Here is a 21963-nt window from a genome sequence, read left to right as displayed (position 1 = left end):
TCTGACTATTTAATGCCTATATTCTATGTCCTAAGACAATTAAAAACAAAGGAGTAGGTGGCTGAACTAGATCTGGAGTATGTCCATAGAGGAACTAAGTGTATGTTAGCTAGGCAAGCTGAAAGGGAATGCTACAACAGTGTGAGTTAATAGAGGTGCTATGCGAGCAGCCTGATTAGAAGTGTCCTAGGTAAGCTGAAAGGGCCGTCATTTATAACCACTATCATAGTCACACAGCATGCAGTCCTCAGGCGAGGGTAGCCAATACTGGGACTGCAGGCAGCCAATACTGGGACGCACCGGGTGTTAGCTGATGAAGATGCTATAAGAAGCAGCCACAATATAAGATTCAGGACATTGCTATGCTAATTATGTCTTAATCACAGTTGTGGCATAAGCTGGAAATATCAGAGAGATTTGTGTATATGGCTAAGGACACTTTTGGGGAGAACACTTAAGTGCATGTATTTTGGGCTGACAGTAATTTTTGTAATAGGGTTGGATGGAAAATTGTTGCCCTTTGTCTTCTGCAGCTTCTACATATCCCTGTGTGCAGACACCGCAGTCTAATCTGTTCTCACACAGGCGCTCCTTACAGCATTTTAGCGTTTGAAACACCAGCTAAGAACGTTGTACTGAGCCTCCATTGATTTCAATGAGACTTCTCAGGCGACGGTTTTAGTGCAGTGTTACTAAAGCCGCGCTGATCAGACGCTGCCTGTTCTATTTCAGTGCGCCACACTGCTTTTATCGCATTACATCACCCACTGTAATGCCATTAAAAATACTGTTTACAACACATTTTTACAGACGCCTGTGTGAGACCGGCCTGAGTCTGAGCAGGAGATCGGGGAGTGTGCTGGGCTGAGTCTAAGCAGGAGATCGGGGAGTGTGCTGGGCTGAGTCTGAGCAGGAGATCGGGGAGTGTGCTGGGCTGAGTCTGAGCAGGAGATCTGTCAGTGTGCTGGGCTGAGTCTGAGCAGGAGATCTGTCAGTGTGCTGGGCTGAGTCTGAGCAGGAGATCTGTCAGTGTGCTGGGCTGAGTCTGAGTAAGAGATAGGGGAGTGTGCTTGGCTGAGTATGAGCAGGAGATAGGGGAGTGTGCTGGGCTGAGTCTGAGCAGAAGATAGGGGAGTGTGCTGGGCTGAGGTATTGGTTTACCTCTGTGCTATCATCTCCTGAATGCACTCATCAGCTAATTCATCACCACCACAAAGTGCATCATAAATTAGTGGACAAGAAGTGCGGAAGAGGAGAAATAAAAGCAGAAACCAAGCAGTCAGTCCAGCTTCACTGACAGATGAGACTTAGGCTGCGGTGTCCATATAAAGCGATAGGTAGAAGCTGCAGAAGACAAAAAGTGCAAAAGGTTTATTGCAAAAATTTTCAGGACAAAATACATGCAATTAAAGGGCAACTCTGGTGAAAACACATTTTTCCGTCTCTGCCCCCCTCACTGATTGCCTATCAATTCTGCAGGTCTCCTCTGTGTATTGTAGCCACGTTCATGCAGTATTCCATATACAAGTCCCCCAGTCCCAAGTACTTACACATACAAGTCACCCAGTCCCAAGTACTTACACATACAAGTCACCCAGTCCCAAGTACTTCCACACACAAGTCACTCAGCCCCAAGTACTTCCATATACAAGTCACCCAGTCCCAAGTACTTAGGCATACAAGTCACCTAGTCCCAAGTACTTAGACATACAAGTCACCCAGTTCCAAGTACTTAGGCCTCCTGTCCACGGGGAAAATCAGGCCCGCTCCGGATTCTCAATGGAGAATCTGCAGCGGGTTCCTCCTGCCCCGCGGACATGAGCGCTGAAAATAAGAATAAATGAGAATAAACTCACCTCCCATCCGCTCCGTTTCTTCTCTTCGCTGCGGCGTCATCTTCTCTGCGTCGCGGCCGGATCTTCTTTCTTCGGCTCGGCGGATGCGCATGATGACGTCGGTGACGTGCCCCACGCATGCGCCGTCCCGAAGAAAAAAGATCCGGCCGCGACGGAGAGAAGATGGCGCCGCGGCGAAGAGAAGAAACGGAGAGTGTGAGTAAATTCCGAATTTTGTCTCCCGCGGGTCCGGACGGCTTCCATAGAAGCCCGCGGGAGCCGTCCCCGCGGGAGACCCGCATGAAAATGGACCATGGTCCAGATTTTTTCATGCTCCATTTTTTTTAAAATCCCTTTTATTGACCATCCGCGGGTATTTATCTATCCCGCGGGTGGTCAATGCATCCCTATGGGGTGCGGATCCGCGGGCAGGAGAAGAGTTAAAATCTGCTGTGGAGCCCTAAGACATACAAGTCACCCAGTCCCAAGTACTTCCATATACAAGTCACCCAGTCCCAAGTATTTCCATATACAAGTCACCCAGTCCCAAGTACTTCCATATACAAAAGTCACCCAGTCCCAAGTACTTCCCCATACAAGTCACACAGTCCCAAGTATTTCCCCATACAAGTCACCCAGCCCCAAGTACTTCCCCATACAAGTCACCCAGTTCCAAGTACTTCCACACACGTCACCCAGTCCCAAGTACTTCCATATACAAGTCACCCAGTCCCAAGTATCTCCCCATACAAGTCACCCAGTCCCAAGTACTTCCATATACAAGTCACCCAGTCCCAAGTACTTCCATATACAAGTCACCCAGTCCCAAGTACATCCATATACAAGTCACCCAGTCCCAAGTACTTCCATATACAAGTCACCCAGTCACAAGTACTTACATATACAAGTCACCCAGTCCCAAGTACTTCCATATACAAGTCACCCGGTCCCAAGTACTTCCATATACAAGTCACCCGGTCCCAAGTACTTCCATATACAAGTCACCCGGTCCCAAGTACTTCCCCATACAAGTCACCCGGTCCCAAGTACTTCCATATACAAGTCACCCGGTCCCAAGTACTTCCATATACAAGTCACCCGGTCCCAAGTACTTCCATATACAAGTCACCCAGTCCCAAGTACTTCCCCATACAAGTCACCCAGTCCCAAGTACTTCCCCATACAAGTCACCCAGTCCCAAGTACTTCCCCATACAAGTCACCCAGTCCCAAGTACTTCCCCATACAAGTCACCCAGTCCCAAGTACTTCCCCATACAAGTCACCCAGTCCCAAGTACTTCCCCATACAAGTCACCCAGTCCCAAGTACTTCCCCATACAAGTCACCTAGTCCCAAGTACTTCCCCATACAAGTCACCTAGTCCCAAGTACTTCCACATACAAGTCACCCAGTCACAAGCACTTACACACACAAGTCACCCAGTCCCAAGTACTTACATATACAAGTCACCCAGTCCCAAGTACTTCCATTTAAAAGTCACCCAGTCCCAAGTACTTACATGTACAAGTCACCCAGTCCCAAGTACTTCCATTTACAAGTCACCCAGTCCCAAATACTTCCATACACAAGTCACCCAGTCACAAGTACTTCCATATACAAGTCACGCAGTCACAAGTACTTCCATTTACAAGTCACCCAGTCACAAGTACTTCCATTTACAAGTCACCCAGTCAGAAGTACTTACATATACAAGTCACCCAGTCACAAGTACCTACATATACAAGGCACCCAGTCCCAAGTACTTCCATTTACAAGTCACCCAGTCCCAAGTACTTCCATATACAAGTCACCCAGTCACAAGTACCTACATATACAAGGCACCCAGTCCCAAGTACTTCCATTTACAAGTCACCCAGTCCCAAGTACTTCCATATACAAGTCACCCAGTCCCAAGTACTTCCCCATACAAGTCACCCAGTCCCAAGTACTTCCCCATACACGTCACCCAGTCCCAAGTACTTCCCCCATACAAGTCACCCAATCCCAAGTACTTCCGCATACAAGTCACCCAGTCCCAAGTACTTCCCCATACAAGTCACCCAGTCCCAAGTACTTCCCCATACAAGTCACCCAGTCCCAAGTACTTCCCCATACAAGTCACCCAGTCCCAAGTACTTCCCCATACAAGTCACCCAGTCCCAAGTACTTCTCCATACAAGTCACCCAGTCCCAAGTACTTCCCCATACAAGTCACCCAGTCCCAAGTACTTCCCCATACAAGTCACCCAGTCCCAAGTACTTCCCCATACAAGTCACCCAGTCCCAAGTACTTCCCCATACAAGTCACCCAGTCCCAAGTACTTCCCCATACAAGTCACCCAGTCCCAAGTACTTCCCCATACAAGTCACCCAGTCCCAAGTACTTCCCCATACAAGTCACCCAGTCCCAAGTACTTCCCCATACAAGTCACCCAGTCCCAAGTACTTCCCCATACAAGTCACCCAGTCCCAAGTACTTCCCCATACAAGTCACCTAGTCCCAAGTACTTCCCCATACAAGTCACCTAGTCCCAAGTACTTCCACATACAAGTCACCCAGTCACAAGTACTTACACACACAAGTCACCCAGTCCCAAGTACTTACATATACAAGTCACCCAGTCCCAAGTACTTCCATTTACAAGTCACCCAGTCCCAAGTACTTCCATTTACAAGTCACCCAGTCCCAAGTACTTACATGTACAAGTCACCCAGTCCCAAGTACTTCCATTTACAAGTCCCCCAGTCCCAAGTACTTCCATACACAAGTCACCCAGTCACAAGTACTTCCATATACAAGTCACGCAGTCACAAGTACGTCCATTTACAAGTCACCCAGTCACAAGTACTTCCCCATACAAGTCACCCAGTCCCAAGTACTTACACACACAAGTCACCCAGTCCCAAGTACTTCCCCATACCAGTCACCCAGTCCCAAGTACTTACACATACAACTCACCCAGTCCCAAGTACTTACACACACGTCACCCAGTCGCAAGTACTTACACACACGTCACCCAGCCCCAAGTACTTCCCCATACAAGTCACCCAATCCCAAGTACTTCCATTTACAAGTCACCCAGTCACAAGTACGTACACACACAAGTCACCCAGTCCCAAGTACTTACATATACAAGTCACCCAGTCCCAAGTACTTTCATTTACAAGTCACCCAGTCACAAGTACTTCCATTTACAAGTCACCCAGTCACAAGTACTTACATATACAAGTCACCCAGTCACAAGTACTTACATATACAAGTCACCCAGTCACAAGTACCTACATATACAAGTCACTCAGTCCCACGTACTTGCATATACAAGTCGCCACATCAGTACATGCATTGTTCTCCCTCAACTTTTCAATGCATGTTAAATTGTATACACTACTCGTAAAAAGCTTTACAACACCTCAGTTCTTTTTGTAACACAGTTTAAGTCCAACAAATAATGTGAAATGGTTCAAAAGTAAAGTTAAAAACATAAAAATATTATGAAATGTTAACCTGAAACGCAACAATAGTCTGAATGTATAATTTTAACTAAAGGGTTTCTCCAGGGAATTCATCAAGGATGGCTACTCTGCAGCCCCGATGACAAATGATGGTTTGGATGCAAACTATTCCTACCGGTGTCTCAACTTTTGCAGATGACTTTCAAACCCGCTGACTCTATATAAGCAGTGCTGGAACAGACTGCATCACACCCTCCAGGGCAGGATGTGGACAGTTTTGCTCTTCAGGACAGAACACATTGTTATCATAACGGCAAGAAAAAGGAAATTAAGCAAAGAAGACAGACAATTATAACCCTTAGACATGTTGGTCTGCTCTACACAAAAATTACCAAGACAGCCAAGGTGGCCGTCGTTTCTTATACCATCTAAAGGCACGTAGTTACTGGAGGAAACTGACAGTAAGACGTCCGGCTGACCAAAGGCAACTATGGTATTAGTGTACCTTGACGCCACCGGAAACTAGGGGTTTGACAGGGAAAACTCCCATCTCACATCCCTAGCTGCCGATTGGTTCCATAGGTTAAGATCCTGCAACCTGCAGGAATAGCTGACTGGCTGAAGCGGCTTAGCATGTAAGTCATGCGAGCTACCTCTGTGTCTTACCTGCCTCACTGTGACTGTCCTGCAGCGGTAGGCTTCCGTCTCTCCAGGACGAGCGGTGCATTTGCACGTCCACCAAGTACGTGGGGTAGGTTGTGCACAGTGTCATGACAGGTGTGCTCCCGGACACTACTTGTGAAGGGGTGGCCGCTTGGGGACCGGGGCCAGCGTGTGTTTCAGGACAGTGCGGCTGGCGGCTGTCACTGTGTCTCCCGGCGGTCATGTGGGCTCCCTGCTACAGCGCACATGTGAAAAGTGGGGAAGTCACCGCTTCTCGGCTGGGGCAGTCCTGTGTTCAGGCAGTGTGCCGCAGGCGGCTCCCACTGTGTCTGCCGGCGGCCCTGTAGGTCTCCATGCATGGCCCTGAAAATTACATCGGCTGCGACAGGCGTGGGGAAAGGGGGAGGGAGTGGGGGTGTCTCTGGGGGGCCAGCGGCGTCGAGGCACGAGCAGTCACTTCTTACTCACGGAGGTTCCAGCTTCTGGGTCCCTAGATAGGAAGCCCCCTGCATCTGCTGCTGTATGCACGTTTGTGGTACTTTTAGTGGGCTTCCAGGACCTACAGTCCCGCCTGCCTTCATCCAATTAGAGACAGGGGGACGTCGCCCCCCTGTCAATCTTGACTCCACCAGGACTTCCTGATGGTGTCAAGATACACTAATACCGGCAACTACTTGGTGATCGGCGTCTCACAGCACAAAACCTTCAAGCGTGGCTTAATGCAGCAGAAAACACACAAGTTCCCATTGCAGCTGTGAGGAGAAGACTTCTATCTGCAGGTCTGACTGGTGGAGGAGCAGGAAGAAGACACTGCTAAGATTGTAGCACAAAAAATACTTGTCTGGCCAAGCAGAAGCCCCAGTTGACTACGGACGAGCGGAAGAAGCTCTTATGGACTGATTTGACATCTTTAGTACATCACGTAAGGTCTTTGTACGCCATGGAGTAGGTGAAAGGATGGTTCCCAAGTGTGAGACATCAACTATCAAACATGGAGGTGGTAGCATGAAAGTCTGGGGCTCTATTGCTGGATCCAGTGTTGCAAACTTCCAAAGGCTGACCAGCACACTAGATGAAGAGGGCTACCACAGCATCTTGATATGCCATGCAATACCCTCTGGTGTACGCCTAGTTGGTCAGCGGTTCATATTACAGCAAGATAATGATCCAAAACATTTCTAAGTTATGTCAGAATTACTTAAGACTACAAGAATAAGCTGGCGGGCCTCAAAGAACGGAACGGCCTGCAGTCTCCAGACTTAAGCCCCACTGAGCCTCCTTGGGATGAACTGGACAGAAGGGTGAAAGGAATGAGACCTCCAAGTGCAGCACATTTGTGGGAACTTCTGCAACAATATGAGTTCAATTGTAGAAAGAATGCCTGGATGGTGTGGAGCTCCCATATCAGCTGGAGGGGGCGACTGGGAAGGGTCAAAGACCCAGATTAAACAAGAAGTTACTCCATTATCATTCATCTTAACTTGTTCTCTGCTTTCATTTCAAAGTACATTTTACACATTAAACTATAAATATCAATAAGAACTGAAAACAGATCCGCACCAAGATATGCCATGCGTGACTATACTCTAAGGAACATTCACATAGCAGAAGTTTCTGTGTCAAGAGGTAACCTATTTCTTGACGCTAATTCTGTGTGCAAATCCACGCCAAAAATGCGGCAGAAGGCGGCAGATTTTGAGGTGTTTTTTTGAGGTGGAGTTCACTAGTGAATTTGGCTGTGTGAACAGATCCTCAATTCTTCATAGTTTCCGTGTCTTTCCGCATTAGATTTATGCTTGTGGATTTTGCCCATTGCAAGGGCAAATTCAGCATGTTGGTCAGCGCCAAAAGCAACGTCAGAAAGCTGCAGATTTTGATGTGACTTTAAGAGGTGGAATTCACACGGAATTCTTCTTCGCAGCCGATTTCAGCAGCTGTCCCCCTCACCTTGCGGTACTCGCGGCCATATAATGCTGGTTACCACTGCAGGCTGCATTATGAGCCAGCTATTCGGATCCATATTGCAGACCCCATGAACTTATAAAAGGGTCTGTCAGTTCTGGTATTTTTGACAGCAAGAATAAAGAATACAGCTGCAAACTGCATCACTCTTGCTGGCAAAAATACCCAAATCCCTGTTTAAAATCCAGCTGATAGCTGAAGAGGCGGCTGCCTAATGCCATGATATTATCCATCAATCAGAAGGATGGCGAGAGCGAGGGCATTCCGTTTACTTGCACTTACCAAGTATTTCCAGACAAGCTATTTCCCATTAAGCTGCGATGTTCTCACATACGGGTTAGATGTGAAGGTCAACATGTTAGAGGTCATTTAACATCCTGGGCATTTTGGGTCGTCTTTGGTTCTCTCTGACTTCCTCCACAAATCGGAGGCCTCGCCATGGTCCTACTGTATCCTGTATACCAACCGAAGGCAACCACTACCCCACGGGCTCTACAGTCCTGCCGCCTCAGCTGGGTGACATACAAGAACGTTTAGATATACAAGGGGTTTTATTTTAGGTCTAACACTCATGAACATCGTCTATGTCATTTCCTTAGATAAAGCGTGTATGGACTCCGCTTCATCCCTGGCACAGGATGTAATAGCCCATCCTCTCAAAATTTCCTTCCTCTGCCATGTGAGAACATGAAGGGCTATTTGTACTGTGAATCATTACAGCGGTGACGTCGCTGTCCGGCAGGACACTTTGTATGGATACCTTTTAGGACTGTTGTCTGCTATTCGATGTTATCAGAAGCTTACGGACCGTTCATTCTTCAGCACAAACTAGGCTTTTCTGTATTATGAATCATTCATTGGATTTATTTGCCAAGTTTACACTCTTTCAGCTGTTTGCATAAAAACAATTAAACAAGAAGAATTAAAATAGCTCAACACAACTAATATAACAAGTGGTTCCTCCAAATTCACCACCAAATGCCACTTTTACTGACCACTGCAATCTCAGAATTATTAACCCTCCTAATAGAATTCTTCATTTGCAAATCAGCTGTTGTGTCAAGTACATCTGGTGCAGGTAATCAAGGACTTCATTAGTTACATCAGGTGTGCTTGAGATAAAATACAGCAAATATCTGAACTGGAGAGGGTTTTGTTGGATGTGGCGTCTGATTGCAAGTTACAAACATGGCCAAGCTAAGAGAGGGGTCCAAAAAGTTACATTGTCATGTACAAACAAGGAAAAGGATACAAAAGGATAGCAAATGCCTTCAAAGTTCCTAGGGATACAGTTTGAAGCAGTTCACAAGCTCTAGGTTAAATGAATACTGGCTACACTACAGGGATGTGGCAGAAAGAGGGCGCTATCACTCGATTCTTGAGAAGGCAGGTGATCAATAACCCTCCAGTGACTGCAAATGACCTGCAGCAAGCTCTGGTGACAGCTCTAAGGTTTCTGTTCACACAGTAATGTGCATACCAAACACTGAAGGTCCAAGATGTCCACCTCTACTGACCCAAAAGGAAGAGTCCCCTTCAGTATGCTCCAAACCATACAAAACGACAAAGGTTTTGGGATTCTGTTTTATGGAGTGATGAAACAAAGCTGGAACTTTTCTGGCCTCTGGATCAGCGGTGTGTCTGGAGGAGGACAAATGAAGCAGATGCTCAACAGGACCCCCTGGCTACAAGGAAGCATGGTGGGAACTTGGTGGTGCTTTGTGATTGTAACATTGTCATAAGTGATTACAATATCAGAGCAAAAGTATCATTAATTGTGCAAAACTGACCCCGTGTAGGGAGGCTCTAGTACTCTGCTGTACCACCTCTAGCTTAGATACAAGATGTGATACAGGCAGGCATGGAGGCTCTAGTACCCTGTTGTACCGCCTCTAGCTTGGATACAAGATGTGATACAGGGGCATGGAGGCTCTAGTACCCTGTTGTACCGCCTCTAGCTTGGATACTGTTACCATGCAGGGTGGCGCTGGGTCCCGCGGCCGGCGCACGGCGCTCCGATGTCGGCTCCGGCGTCCCGGAGCTCTGCTGTCGGGGCTCTCCCGGCGGCGTGGAGCAGCCAGCGTGCAGCGGCGTGGGCGTGTCCACCCGTAGGGTGCCGCCCGCTCTCCTCCACCTTCCATATGCAACAGTGGGAGAGTCGGCTCCTCCCACTCTCCGCCCCTGGGCGGAGGCTTTAAGTTAAAAGGCTGGCAGTGACCTGAGCTCACTGCCAGTTATTGGTTCTGCTAGCCTCTAGTCAGGTCTGTCTCAGTCTGCTCTAGTTGCTCGTCAGTATCCTGTAAGTTTGCCTGTGAGCTCCATCTCCAGCCTTACTCTGCTTAGTAAGTTTTGTTGGTCTGTTCCACCTGCCTCTTCTGTCGGCACTCTGTCCCCCGTTAGTGAGTTCCATCTAGGTAGTCGCCAGGTCCACAGCCAGCGCAGGGACCGCCGCCCAGTTGTCCGCCTGGGGTTAACCAGGGTCGAGGCGAGTAGGCAGGGACAGTGGGGTGCGGGAAGATCAGGGCACCCCACCTGGCGCTCGGGGGGGCAGAGTGCCGTAACATAATAACTGGCCCTTAAAACCTGTTTGTCATGGAGGCGATCAGTTCCCTCACGAACCAGCTGCAGGCCCTGGTGCCTGTGATCCAGGATTTATCCGCCCGCATGGTGGCCCAGGAGCAGCGGGGGGTGTCGCAGGGGTCGGACGCCGCAACCAGCCCCGAACCCAAGTGCCCTCTTCCCGAGTTTTTTTTTGGGGAGAGGAACAAGTTTTTTGTTTTCCGACAGGCGTGTCGCCTGTTTTTTCGGATGCGTCCCCGTACTTCTGGGTCGGAGGCTCAGAGGGTCGGGCTGATAATGTCCCTGCTGCGGGGCTCTGCCTAGACATGGGCCTTTTCCATCCCCGAGGGTTCCTCCTGCCTGCAGTCTGTGGACTCCTTTTTTCAGGAACTCGGGGGTATCTTCGACGAACCGGACCGAGCGGGGTTGGCGGTTTCGCGGTTGTTGGCGCTGCGGCAGGGGTCGTCTTGTGTGGAGGACTATTGCTCCAACTTCAGACGCTATGCGGGGGATACGACATGAAAGACGTTTTTCTACAGGGCTTCTCGGACGCAGTTAAAGACCTGTTAATTTCCCATCCCGTTCCTGGGTCCTTAAGGGAGGCTATGGAGCTAGCGGTGAAGGCAGATAGGAGGCTCAGGTCTAGGAAGCAGGACAGGCAGACCCGTAGAGTCAGGGAAGTCGGTTGCCCTGGTCCCTCTTCCTCCTTACCATTCCCAGTCCCCGAGCCGATGGAGGTGGATCCGCTGGACCCCAAAGAGCGACGCCGGATCCGTTTGTTGCATCGTCTCTGCCTCTACTGCGGGAAAGCTGGACATCGGGTGATAACCTGCCCACTGAGGTCTCAACGCTCGCAGCCGGAGTCCTAGGCGATTGCAGGGAGGAACGCCTAGGACTTCAGGTACTTCCTAAACTTTTGGTACCATGTCATGTTAGATTCCGGGACTTTTCCCGATCAGGGTGGGCGTTTATTGATTCTGGAGCAGCCGCCAACTTGATAAGTCTGTGTTTTGTCCGTTCTCTGATGGCAGAATTTGCTGAAGACGCCAATTCATTTTACCAGTATTGATGCTACCCCCCTCTCTACAGGCCTGGTACGATGGAGGACCCCAACATTACAGTTCACGGTGGGGATCCTCCACTCGGAAGAACTGCCTTTCCTGGTTATGGAAAAAATGTCGGTTGATGTGGTGCTTGGTATGCCCTGGTTGGCACTGCACAATCCCCAATTTGATTGGTCCACCCGGGAATTGACTCATTGGGGATCATCCTGTTATAATCACCTGTCTACCATAGCTGTGTGCTCCACAGATACGGTGCTCATTCCGGAGTATTTGTCAGACTTTCAGGATGTATTCTCCAAAAAACTGTCTAAGGCTCTGCCTCCTCATAGGGAGTGGGACTGTGGCATTGATCTGATTCCCGACAGTCCCATCCCTAAGGGAGCCATTTTCAATTTGTCAGGCCGTGAGCATGAAGCCCTCAAGTCCTATGTCTCGGAGGCTCTGGCCAACCGACATATCCGGCCGTCCAGGTCCCCTGCCGGGGCAGGTCTCTTCTTTGTAGAGAAGAAGGACGGGACACTAAGGCCTTGTGTGGATTATCGGGCCTTGAATAAAATCACTGTGAAGAACCAGTGCTCCTTGCCCCTAATTCCTGACTTGCTGAATCAGGTGGTAGGGGCCCACTGGTTCTCCAAACTGGACTTGCGGGGGGCTTACAATTTAATTAGCATTAGAGAGGGAGATGAATGGAAGACGGCGTTAAACACCCCATTAGGACATTTTGAATGTCTGGTCATGCCTTTTGGACTTTGTAATGCCCCCGCTGTTTTTCAGGGTTTTATGAACGCGGTCTTCCACGACTTCCTGGGGGTATTTCTGGTCATCTATCTTGACGACATTCTGGTGTACTCGCCTGACTGGGACTCACATGTGCAGCACCTGAGGTTGGTCCTGACCCGTTTGCGTGAGTATCAACTTTTTGTCAAGTTAGAGAAATGTACATTTGGTTCCAAACAAGTATCCTTCCTTGGCTATGTAATCTCGCCCACGGAGATTCAGATGGAGTCTGATAAAGTAGCAGCAATCTCCCAATGGGTCAGACCAGACAACCTCAAGGCTCTCCAGCGGTTCTTAGGTTTTGCAAATTTTTACCGCAAATTCATTAGGAATTATTCAGTTATTGCTCAACCTCTGACCGACCTGACTAAGAAGGGGGCCGACTTGGGTAAGTGGTCGCCTGCAGCCCTTGAGGCCTTTAGCCGTCTAAAAAAGGCATTCACGACTGCCCCAGTGCTAATACAGCCGGACGCACTACTACCCTTTTTTATTGAGGTAGACGCGTCTGAAGTGGGGAGAGGAGCAATATTGTCGCAGGAAGTCAGCGGGAGGTCTGGGTATAGCCCATGTGCGTTCTTTTCGCGGAAGTTCAATTCTGCAGAGCGCAACTACGACGTGGGTAACCGCGAATTATTGGCTATCAAATGGGCTCTGGAAGAGTGGCGACACCATCTTGAGGGTGCTAGACACCCAATTACTGTATATACTGATCACAAGAATCTGGTATATCTTGCCAATGCGAAAAGACTCACAGCTCGTCAAGCCAGGTGGGCGTTGTTCTTCGCCAGGTTTAATTTCGTCATGACATATATCCCAGGAGAGAAGAACGTGAAGGCGGACGCCCTGTCACGGAGTTTTGGGGTTCTGGATAGTGAGACCATGACTCCCGAGAATATCTTAGCCCCCGGCGTGGTGGTGGCAGCTGTGGAGTCTAACTTCATCCCTCAACTACAGGATGCTCAGCAGGACGCTCCTTCGGGGGTGCCGGAGGGCAGATGGTTTGTGCCAGAGACCCTACACCCTAGAGTCATGGATGAGTCTCACTCGTCGGTTCTCGCCGGGCATCCAGGGTTCCAGGGGACCCTGAAGCTTTGTTCCAGACACTTCTGGTGGCCAGGCATGTCTCAGGAGATCGGCAACTTTGTGAGGGGTTGCTCGGTCTGTGCTCGCAATAAGAGTCGGCGGCGTCCTCCGGAGGGTCCCCTGAGACCGCTACCGGTTCCTTCCAGTCCATTGTCGCACCTATCAGTAGATTTCATCACTGACCTACCAGAATCCCAGAAGTGCACCACTATCTTAGTGGTGGTCGACCGGTTCTCAAAGATGGCACATTTTGTGGCGTTAAAAAAGCTACCCTCGGCAAAAGAGTTCGCCACGATTTTTGTAAAGGAAATAACTCGCCTACATGGGGTTCCCCAAAATATTGTATATGATCGCGGGGTTCAGTTTGTGTCGCAGTTTTGGCGTGCCTTCTGCAGAAACCTGGGAATGTCGCTTTCCTTCTCTTCAGCGTTCCACCCGCAGACTAATGGTCAGACTGAGCGGAAGAACCAAGATTTAGTGCAATATTTACGGTTGTTTGCTAGCAAAAAGGCTCATCAGTGGGCAGAGTTCCTGCCGTTGGCAGAGTTTGCACTAAACAACCGCCTTTGTTCTTCCCCTGGGGTGTCTCCATTTTTTTGTGTATACGGTCAGCATCCTCGCTTCCTTACAGCAGTCCCTACTCCGTCGGTCTGTCCTGCAGCTGATGTCGCCACAGATACGCTTCGGGGGGTATGGAAAGAGGTACAAAGAAACTTGGAGGCAGCGGGGGCCCGTATGCAGTTGCGTAGTGGGAAGAGTCTGTCTGTGTCTGAACCTTACAGGGTGGGACAGAAGGTATACCTGTCTTCTAAAAATCTCAAATTGCGGGTCCCGTCCTTGAAGCTGGCGCCACGTTACGTGGGGCCGTTTGCCATCACACGTGTGGTGAACCCACTCACCTACGAGCTGGGGTTGCCAGCCACATGGAGGGTTCACAGGGTATTCCATAAGTCGCTATTGAAACCTTTTGTCCCTTCGGTGATGCCCACCTCCGGTCCCCCTCCGCCCACCCTGGTCCGGGATGAAGTTGAATACGAGGTCCAGGAGATACTGGATTCTCGTCGGTGTCGAGGAACCCTACAATATTTGGTGGCCTGGAAGGGGTTTCGACCAGAAGATCACTCCTGGGTGGCCGCACGTGATGTTCACGCTCCTGTGTTGGTACGGCGGTTCCACCATCGTTTTCCGGATAAGCCCGGTTGAGTTTCCGGGGGCCCGGAGGTCCCCCGTCAGAGGGGGGGTAATGTTACCATGCAGGGTGGCACTGGGTCCCGCGGCCGGCGCGCGGCGCTCCGATGTCGGCTTCGGCGCCCCGGAGCTCTGCTGTCGGGGCTCTCCCGGCGGCGTGGAGCAGCCAGCGTGCAGCGGCGTGGGCGTGTCCGCCCATAGGGTGCCGCCCGCTCTCCTCCACCTTCCATATGCAACAGTGGGAGAGTCGGCTCCTCCCACTCTCCGCCCCTGGGCGGAGGCTTTAAGTTAAAAGGCTGGCAGTGACCTGAGCTCACTGCCAGTTATTGGTTCTGCTAGCCTCTAGTCAGGTCTGTCTCAGTCTGCTCTAGTTGCTCGTCAGTATCCTGTCAGTTTGCCTGTGAGCTCCATCTCCAGCCTTACTCTGCTTAGTAAGTTTTGTTGGTCTGTTCCACCTGCCTCTTCTGTCGGCACTCTGTCCCCCGTTAGTGAGTTCCATCTAGGTAGTCGCCAGGTCCCTAGCCAGCGCAGGGACCGCCGCCCAGTTGTCCGCCTGGGGTTAGCCAGGGCCGAGGCAAGTAGGCAGGGACAGTGGGGTGCGGGAAGATCAGGGCACCCCACCTGGTGCTCGGGGGGCAGAGTGCCGTAACAGATACATGATATGATACAGGCAGGCATGGAGGCTCTAGTACCCTCTTGTACCACCTCTAGATTAGATACAAGATGTGATACAGGCATAGAGGCTCTAGTACTCTGTTGTACCACCTATAGCTTGGATAGAATATGTGATACAGGGGGCATGGAAGCTCTAGCACCCTGTTGTACCACCTATAGCTTGGATACTAGATGTGATACAGGCAGGCATGGAGGCTCTAGTACCCTGTTGAATCGCCTCTAGCTTGGATACAAGATGTGATACAGGGGCACAGAGGCTCTAGTACTCTGCTGTACTGTGTCTAGCTTGGATACAAAATTTGATACAGGCAGACGTGGTGGCTCTAGTACCCTGTTGTGCTGCCCTTAGCGTGAATACAAGAGGTTAGGGAGTACTGCTGGGATCTGTTGTTCTACATGGGTTTCCAGCAGCGCAGCCTCACAGGTGGAGTTGGCTGAGCTGGCTGGTTGTGGATCTCTTCAGCCAGCCAATCGCCACCGGTCTGCTGCTCATGTATACCAGCTGCTCTGTTACAGGTTGCTGGGCTCTGCTCTGTTTGCTGCATGCAAACAGTGTTATGTTCCTGTGTGCCGGATGTGTGGTGTGAATATTCCTGTTCAGGTTGCATGGTGTTCTGTGTTTTATGCAAATCCCTGGCGTGTTGGTGTGAGCTGTGTTCAGTCCTGCTGTGTTTCATGTATCATCTAGGTCTAGGTAAGTCCTTAGGTTCCAGTGTGTGGTCGTCCTTGTTAGGACGATCACCCTGCATGCAGACAGGTTTCATGTGGAAGTTGTCGCGTGGTTCCCTACTCTATCGAGACAACTTCCACAGGAAACCTGCCAGCATACCAGTGGACATGGAGGCTCTGATACCCCTGTTGTACCGCCTTAGACCGATGTTACTGATAAGAATGCGATATCGGTCCATGTGAGCACGTGTTTTTGTGAGAAAAGTGCAGTACATACAATTTTCACACACATTTTATGCTCAAGAAAATTGAATGTTACTTCAATAGCAAAAAAATAAATAACAATCACATCTGCGATATCGGCAAAAAATTGGGTATGTTGCAACGTTGCAGCGAGAATGCATGCATCGGTGTAAATTAACCCATTGGAGATAATTAGTTAATACATTGCATGAGTTCTGTGCGCCACGCAAACACACAGAAGTTGCGCGTTTTAATCGCAGCTGTTTATAACCCTGAAGACAGATAATCTCTCCTGAAGGTAAATCGTGCCGTGTCTGCAGGTATCTTCAGTACATCATATGGGATCACTGGACACATCGGCAGTGACACAACCCTTTTCCAGTGAGCCCCTGCTTTACCCACCCAGAGGCATCCGAGTGCGTTCACACCTAGCAGAACCCGCAGCATTCTACAGTAATAGCGGCAGGGCCAAAATATAATGAAATCTACTTCGCATCAGATACTGATGCCAGGCCATGACACTTTGCGCTGCGGACTAGCCAGGCCATAGTATGCTAGGCTGAATGAAGACAATGTCCATCCAATTCAGCCTGCCCCACCTTGTTGATCCAGAGGAAGGCAAAAACTACAACGAGGCAGAAGCCAGCTTAGCTCATTTGGAGGAAAATATTCCTTCCCGACTCCATAATGGCAGTCACAATAATCACTGGATCAACGTTTGAGTACCTACCTGACTTCAAGACCTAGATCAACATGGTCATCTAATGTCTATATCCTGTAATATTATAGCGCTGTAGAAAGACATTTAGTCCCTCTTAAACTCCTCTATGGATCCTGCCATCACCAGGTCTTTTCCCTAGCACTATTTAGTGTATACTGGTGACATCGGTTTCTCCTGCACATCTACATAACCTTACATATATCAATATTGAACTTCATTTGCCATTTTTCTGCCCAAGCCCCCAGCTTATCTAGGTCCGTTTGTAGCCGCACATTGTCCTCTGTTGTATTAATTACCTTGTATAATTTTGTGTCATCTGCAAATATTGATATTTTACTGTGCAGCCCCTCTATCAGGTCATTGATAAATATATTGAACAGAATGGGGCCTAATAAGCAATGGTGGCCCAATCAGAGTACGAACCATTTATTACCACCCTCTGCTTTCTATCTCTGAGCCAGTTCTTTACCCAGATACACATGTTTTCGCCCAGACCAATCTGTCTCATTTTATATATCAGCCTATTATGTGGCATAGTGTCAAATGCTTTAGACAAATCCAGATAAACGAGATCAATAGACTCTCCCAGGTCCAGCCTAGAACTTACTTCATCGTAGAAGTGGTTCAAATTGGTCTGTTATGATCGCCCCCTCATGAACCCATGCTGGTGAGGAGTTATTCTGTTGTTCTCCTTGAGGTATTCTAGGATGGCGTCTTTCAGAACCCCCTTGAATTTGTTTCCCCAATTATTAAAGTGAGACTTACCGGCCTGTAGTTACCAGGCTCTCTTCTTTACCCCTTTCTGTATATTGGGACCACACTGGCAATGTGCCAATCTAGTGGTACAACCCCCATTTCAATCATGTCCCTAAATATAAGAAATAGTGGTCCATCTATCACTTACTTAATTCCCTTAGAACCCTTGGGTGTATTCCATCTGGGCCCTGCGATTTATCGATTTTGATTCTCTTTAACCAGTTCTGTACTGCCTCTTGTGTTAGGCATGCAATATTTTCCGGAGGAGGTGAGGGGGGGGGGGGGGGGGTTATTCCCCTGCATCTTTTGTGGCATTTCTTTTTCCTTCATGAATACACTTGCGAAAAAGCTATTTAATAGATTTCCCTCCCCCCCCCCCCCCATCATTTTCTATGATTTCTCCTGCATTATTTGTTAAAGGGCCAGCGCTCTCAGTGCAAATGCTTTTACCATTTATATAATTGAAGAATAGTTTCGGGTTGTTTTCGCTCTCTTTGGCAATCAGTCTCTCTGCCTCCTCCTTGGCAGTTTTGATTTTTTCCTTACATATTTTGTTTTTATTTTATTTTTGCCTGTAAGCCTTTAGCGCTTCTTCACTACCTTTTTGTTTTAGTAATTTAAAAGCTTTCTTTTTTACGCTTATTGCCCCCCATACTGTCTTGCTGAGCCACATTCGTTTCCTTCTATTTGTAGTTCTTTTGTTTTTAAAGGGTATGAACTGCTCACATGATGTAATTAGGATGTTTTGAAACTTTTCCCATTTGTCCTCTGTAGTGTTATTTTTGAGAACATTGCCCCAATTAATGTTACCAATAGTAGTTCTGAGCTGATCAAAGTTTGCTTTACTAAATTCTAGTTTTTTTTGTCGCTCCCTGATAAGGCCTCCTATTGAATGACAGCTGGAATTTAACTACATTGTGGTTACTATATTTCCCGAGTGTCCCTGAGCCTGCACCCCCATGATTCTGTCCAGTTTGTTAGTTAATAATAACACTAGAGTGGTCCTCCCTCTAGTTGGCTCCCGTACAAGTTGGGTAAGGTAATTATCTTTAATTGTTCTCAAAAACATATCCGCCTTATGAGATTTTGAAGGGTTCGTCTTCCAATATTATATTAAGATAAATTCTCCCATAATGCTTACCTCATTGTGGTTTTACACCTCTTCTATCTGTCTTAATAATACATTTTCAGTTTCTTCTGTTACTTTTGGTGTCCATGTCACTTTGTGCTGTGGACTAGCCAGGGCATGTCACTTTGTGCTGTGGACTAGCCAGGGCATGTCACTTTGTGCTGTGAACTAGCCAGGGCATGTCACTTTGTGCTGTGGACTAGCCAGGGCATGTCACTTTGTGCTGTGGACTAGCCAGGGCATGTCACTTTGTGCTGTGGACTAGCCAGGGCATGTCACTTTGTGCTGTGGACTAGCCAGGGCATGTCACTTTGTGCTGTGGACTAGCCAGGGCATGTCACTTTGTGCTGTGGACTAGCCAGGGCATGTCACTTTGTGCTGTGGACTAGCCAGGGCATGTCACTTTGTGCTGTGGACTAGCCAGGGCATGTCACTTTGTGCTGCGGACTACTCATGGAGTTTTCTCATTGAAACGGAAAATAAAGAGACACAACAAATTCTTGAGGATTTTGCTGCAAATTTTGTGTGGATCTGCAGCGCAATCCGTAAGTAGGGACATCTGTAAACTGAAAAAAAAGTAGTGGAGGAACAAGAAGCTGTCGATGAAGACCAGCAGTGACGGACTTTACAAGGCGCCGAAAACGCATGAGTGCTGCTTTATTACTGTTCACCTCTTTCCTAAAGGCTTAACTCTCCCCCAGCAGTTGCAGAGGTGCGCTGCACATTCTGCAGGAAAAAGACATTACAGTTGTGAATGACTACTTTAACCCCTTAGTTACCAAGCCTGTTTGCCCCTTAATGACTAACTAATTGTTTTTTCATCGTTGCATTCCAGGAGCCATAGCTTTTTAATTGTTCCACTGACGGCCGCATGAGGGCTTGTTTTTTGCAGGACAAGTTGTATTTTCTACTGGCAGCATTTTTGGTTCACATCATGGATTGTATGACTTTATTATTTTTTTAAGGCCAATTGGGGGAAAAAAGAAATTCTGCTATTTGTTTTTTGGATTTCCGTGTGCAAAATAAATACTGTAGTAACAATATTCTCCGGTCAGCGCGATTCCGGGGTCACTGACTTTATGCAGTTTAATGCTTTGCTATTTTTGTACATAAATACCTTCTTTTCAAGGCTGGGTTCCCACAGATGGAAATCCTGCAGAAATCTTGAGGAATGTCTGCAGTGGGACCGCATGGAAATTCTGTGAGATTTCCGCAGTGAAAAGGCTGCTTTTCCGCCTGTATTCTGCTGCAAGAATCTCTCCCCATAGAGAGAAGAGAACCCACAGCCGACAAAGCGATACGATTGACATGCCGCTTATTTGAATTCCACGCCGCATGTCAGTTTCCACGTGGCTTGTCCGCAGTGGACTGTCAGAAGTGTGTGAACGAGAGGTTTGCAAATCTCATCCACTTGGCGGTTTAGTCTCAGGTTTAAAAATGCATATGGAATTTCCATGCGGAATTGCCGGCCCCATTGAAATCAATGGGAGAAGATTGTGGAAGAGCTGTGGAATCCCCCACTGCAGGGAGAGAGGGGCGGGGCTACAGGGGATCTCTTACATATCCCCCCATATTTGGAGAGATAGGAGACAGGTCTAGAGGGCTTTCCCGGGCTTCCCCGAGAGCGGGGCGATATAGCAGATGTTTTTTATCACAACTTGGCATGAGTGAAAACATCGCAAACGAGAATGAAACCATTAAAAGTCATTGGTTTCATTATCATGCATCTTCACTCCCTCGCATCGCAGGACAGTGTATCGCCAGTGGGCCAGAGCCCAAAGGATTTGCTTTTCTGTCGAGTGGTTTTCCAAGAGCCATGACAATAATATTTTTCCATCGGTGGAGTGCGGTGTTTTCATTTATCCCATTTTTTGGAACATAACATTTTCATTGCTTTTTATTCCATTTTCTAGAGGCAAGAGTAACAAAACTTGCAATTCTGGCGTTTTTTTAATTGTTAATGGCATTGACCGAGCGCTATAAATAATACGTTACATTAAATCTGCAGGCCGGTATGATTACACCAATACCAAATTTATATAGGTTTTTTTAAAAATATATATATAATTTTTTTTTTATGGCGTTCAAAGACCTGTACATTTTTTCTTTTTTTGTGCTATGCGAGGTGTTTTTTTTGCAGGATGAGTTGTTCTTTTTAATGGTCCTTTTTTTTTTTTTTTTAAATACTTTTTCAACTTTATATTTTTTCCTCCCTTGGTGATTATCCCTCTTGTAATGCAGTATATACATCAGTTCAGCAGTGTATTACAAAGCCCATGAAGTCACCAGAGACTGAGCCTCACAGCAGACCCCGAGCCTCCAAGTGCCATAACAACCCATCGGGACCCCGAGATCACATTGCAGGGGTTCAATGGGTGACAGAGGAAACCCCTTCCTGGTTCTGCTTTTTACATGCCATGGTCACACCAACCGTGGCGTATAAAGCCTAAGTAGCGGGAATGGAAGGCCTCCTCGGTTCTCGCGGTTCGAGGAAGTGTCCGGCCGTCACCCGACAGCTGAGCACCTGCTCCCCAGGCTTCTGGCGCTGCAGATTAAAGCTCCTTAATGGCCGCCATCAAAAGACGTTTGCGTGGTCATTAAAGCCACCTGCAGACGGGCGGAAATTCCGCAGTGGGATTTCCGCTGCTGGAAGCCTGTCTCGCACGGCAAACAAACCGCGGCATGGCCTATTCCCCGCACAGAAACTTCACTCACCAGCCGCTGGCTCCGGTCTGCGCATGCCGGCACATGAAAGACCCGAAGCTGCGGGGCGCGGGTAAGTACACGCTGCTCTCTGCAGACGCTCGGGTCGGGTCCCGCGGCGAGAATTCTCGCTGCCGGATCCGACCCGGCCGTCTGCAGGCGGCCTAAGGGGTTACAGTTACTTCTGTGTTACCAACATATTTTTGGTGTCATTTTAAAGCAATGATTGACCCCAAAATGGCAGCCAAAGCAGGTTGGTGACACAGATAGAAGCGGAGCTGCGGCTGTTAAACCCCACAGATGCTGCAGTCATTGCTGATCGCGGCATGGAAAGGTTTTTACAGGAAAAAAAATGAAAAACTTTTCACCTTACACTAGACTTTAAATATTAAAAAAATAAAAAGAACAAAATCGGTATGAGCACACCCCTAACTAGAACATCCTGCAAGCGCAGACAATTATATTCAAAATGGCCAAAAGCAG

The 21963-nt window shown here is 48.4% G+C and overlaps 1 protein-coding gene across 3 annotated transcripts in view; it reads right to left on the bottom strand.

Moving 5' to 3' along the window:
* HECW2 (HECT, C2 and WW domain containing E3 ubiquitin protein ligase 2) overlaps window positions 1-21963 on the bottom strand; it is a 243315-nt gene that overhangs the window by 163194 nt on the left and 58158 nt on the right. The window contains exon 1 of one of the 3 annotated variants that reach the window (XM_066577154.1): window positions 8196-8295. The exons of the other annotated variants lie outside the window; for them this stretch is intronic. The gene's annotated coding sequence lies outside the window, so the exon portion shown is untranslated. Of the gene's footprint in view, window positions 1-8195; window positions 8296-21963 lie in introns of those variants that run through there. 3 annotated transcript variants of the gene reach the window in all.

Source organism: Eleutherodactylus coqui, chromosome 8 (genome assembly GCF_035609145.1).
Source record: "Eleutherodactylus coqui strain aEleCoq1 chromosome 8, aEleCoq1.hap1, whole genome shotgun sequence".
In the NCBI taxonomy this organism is placed as follows: domain Eukaryota; kingdom Metazoa; phylum Chordata; class Amphibia; order Anura; family Eleutherodactylidae; genus Eleutherodactylus; species Eleutherodactylus coqui.
This window is presented reverse-complemented; position numbering and strand designations above follow the sequence as displayed.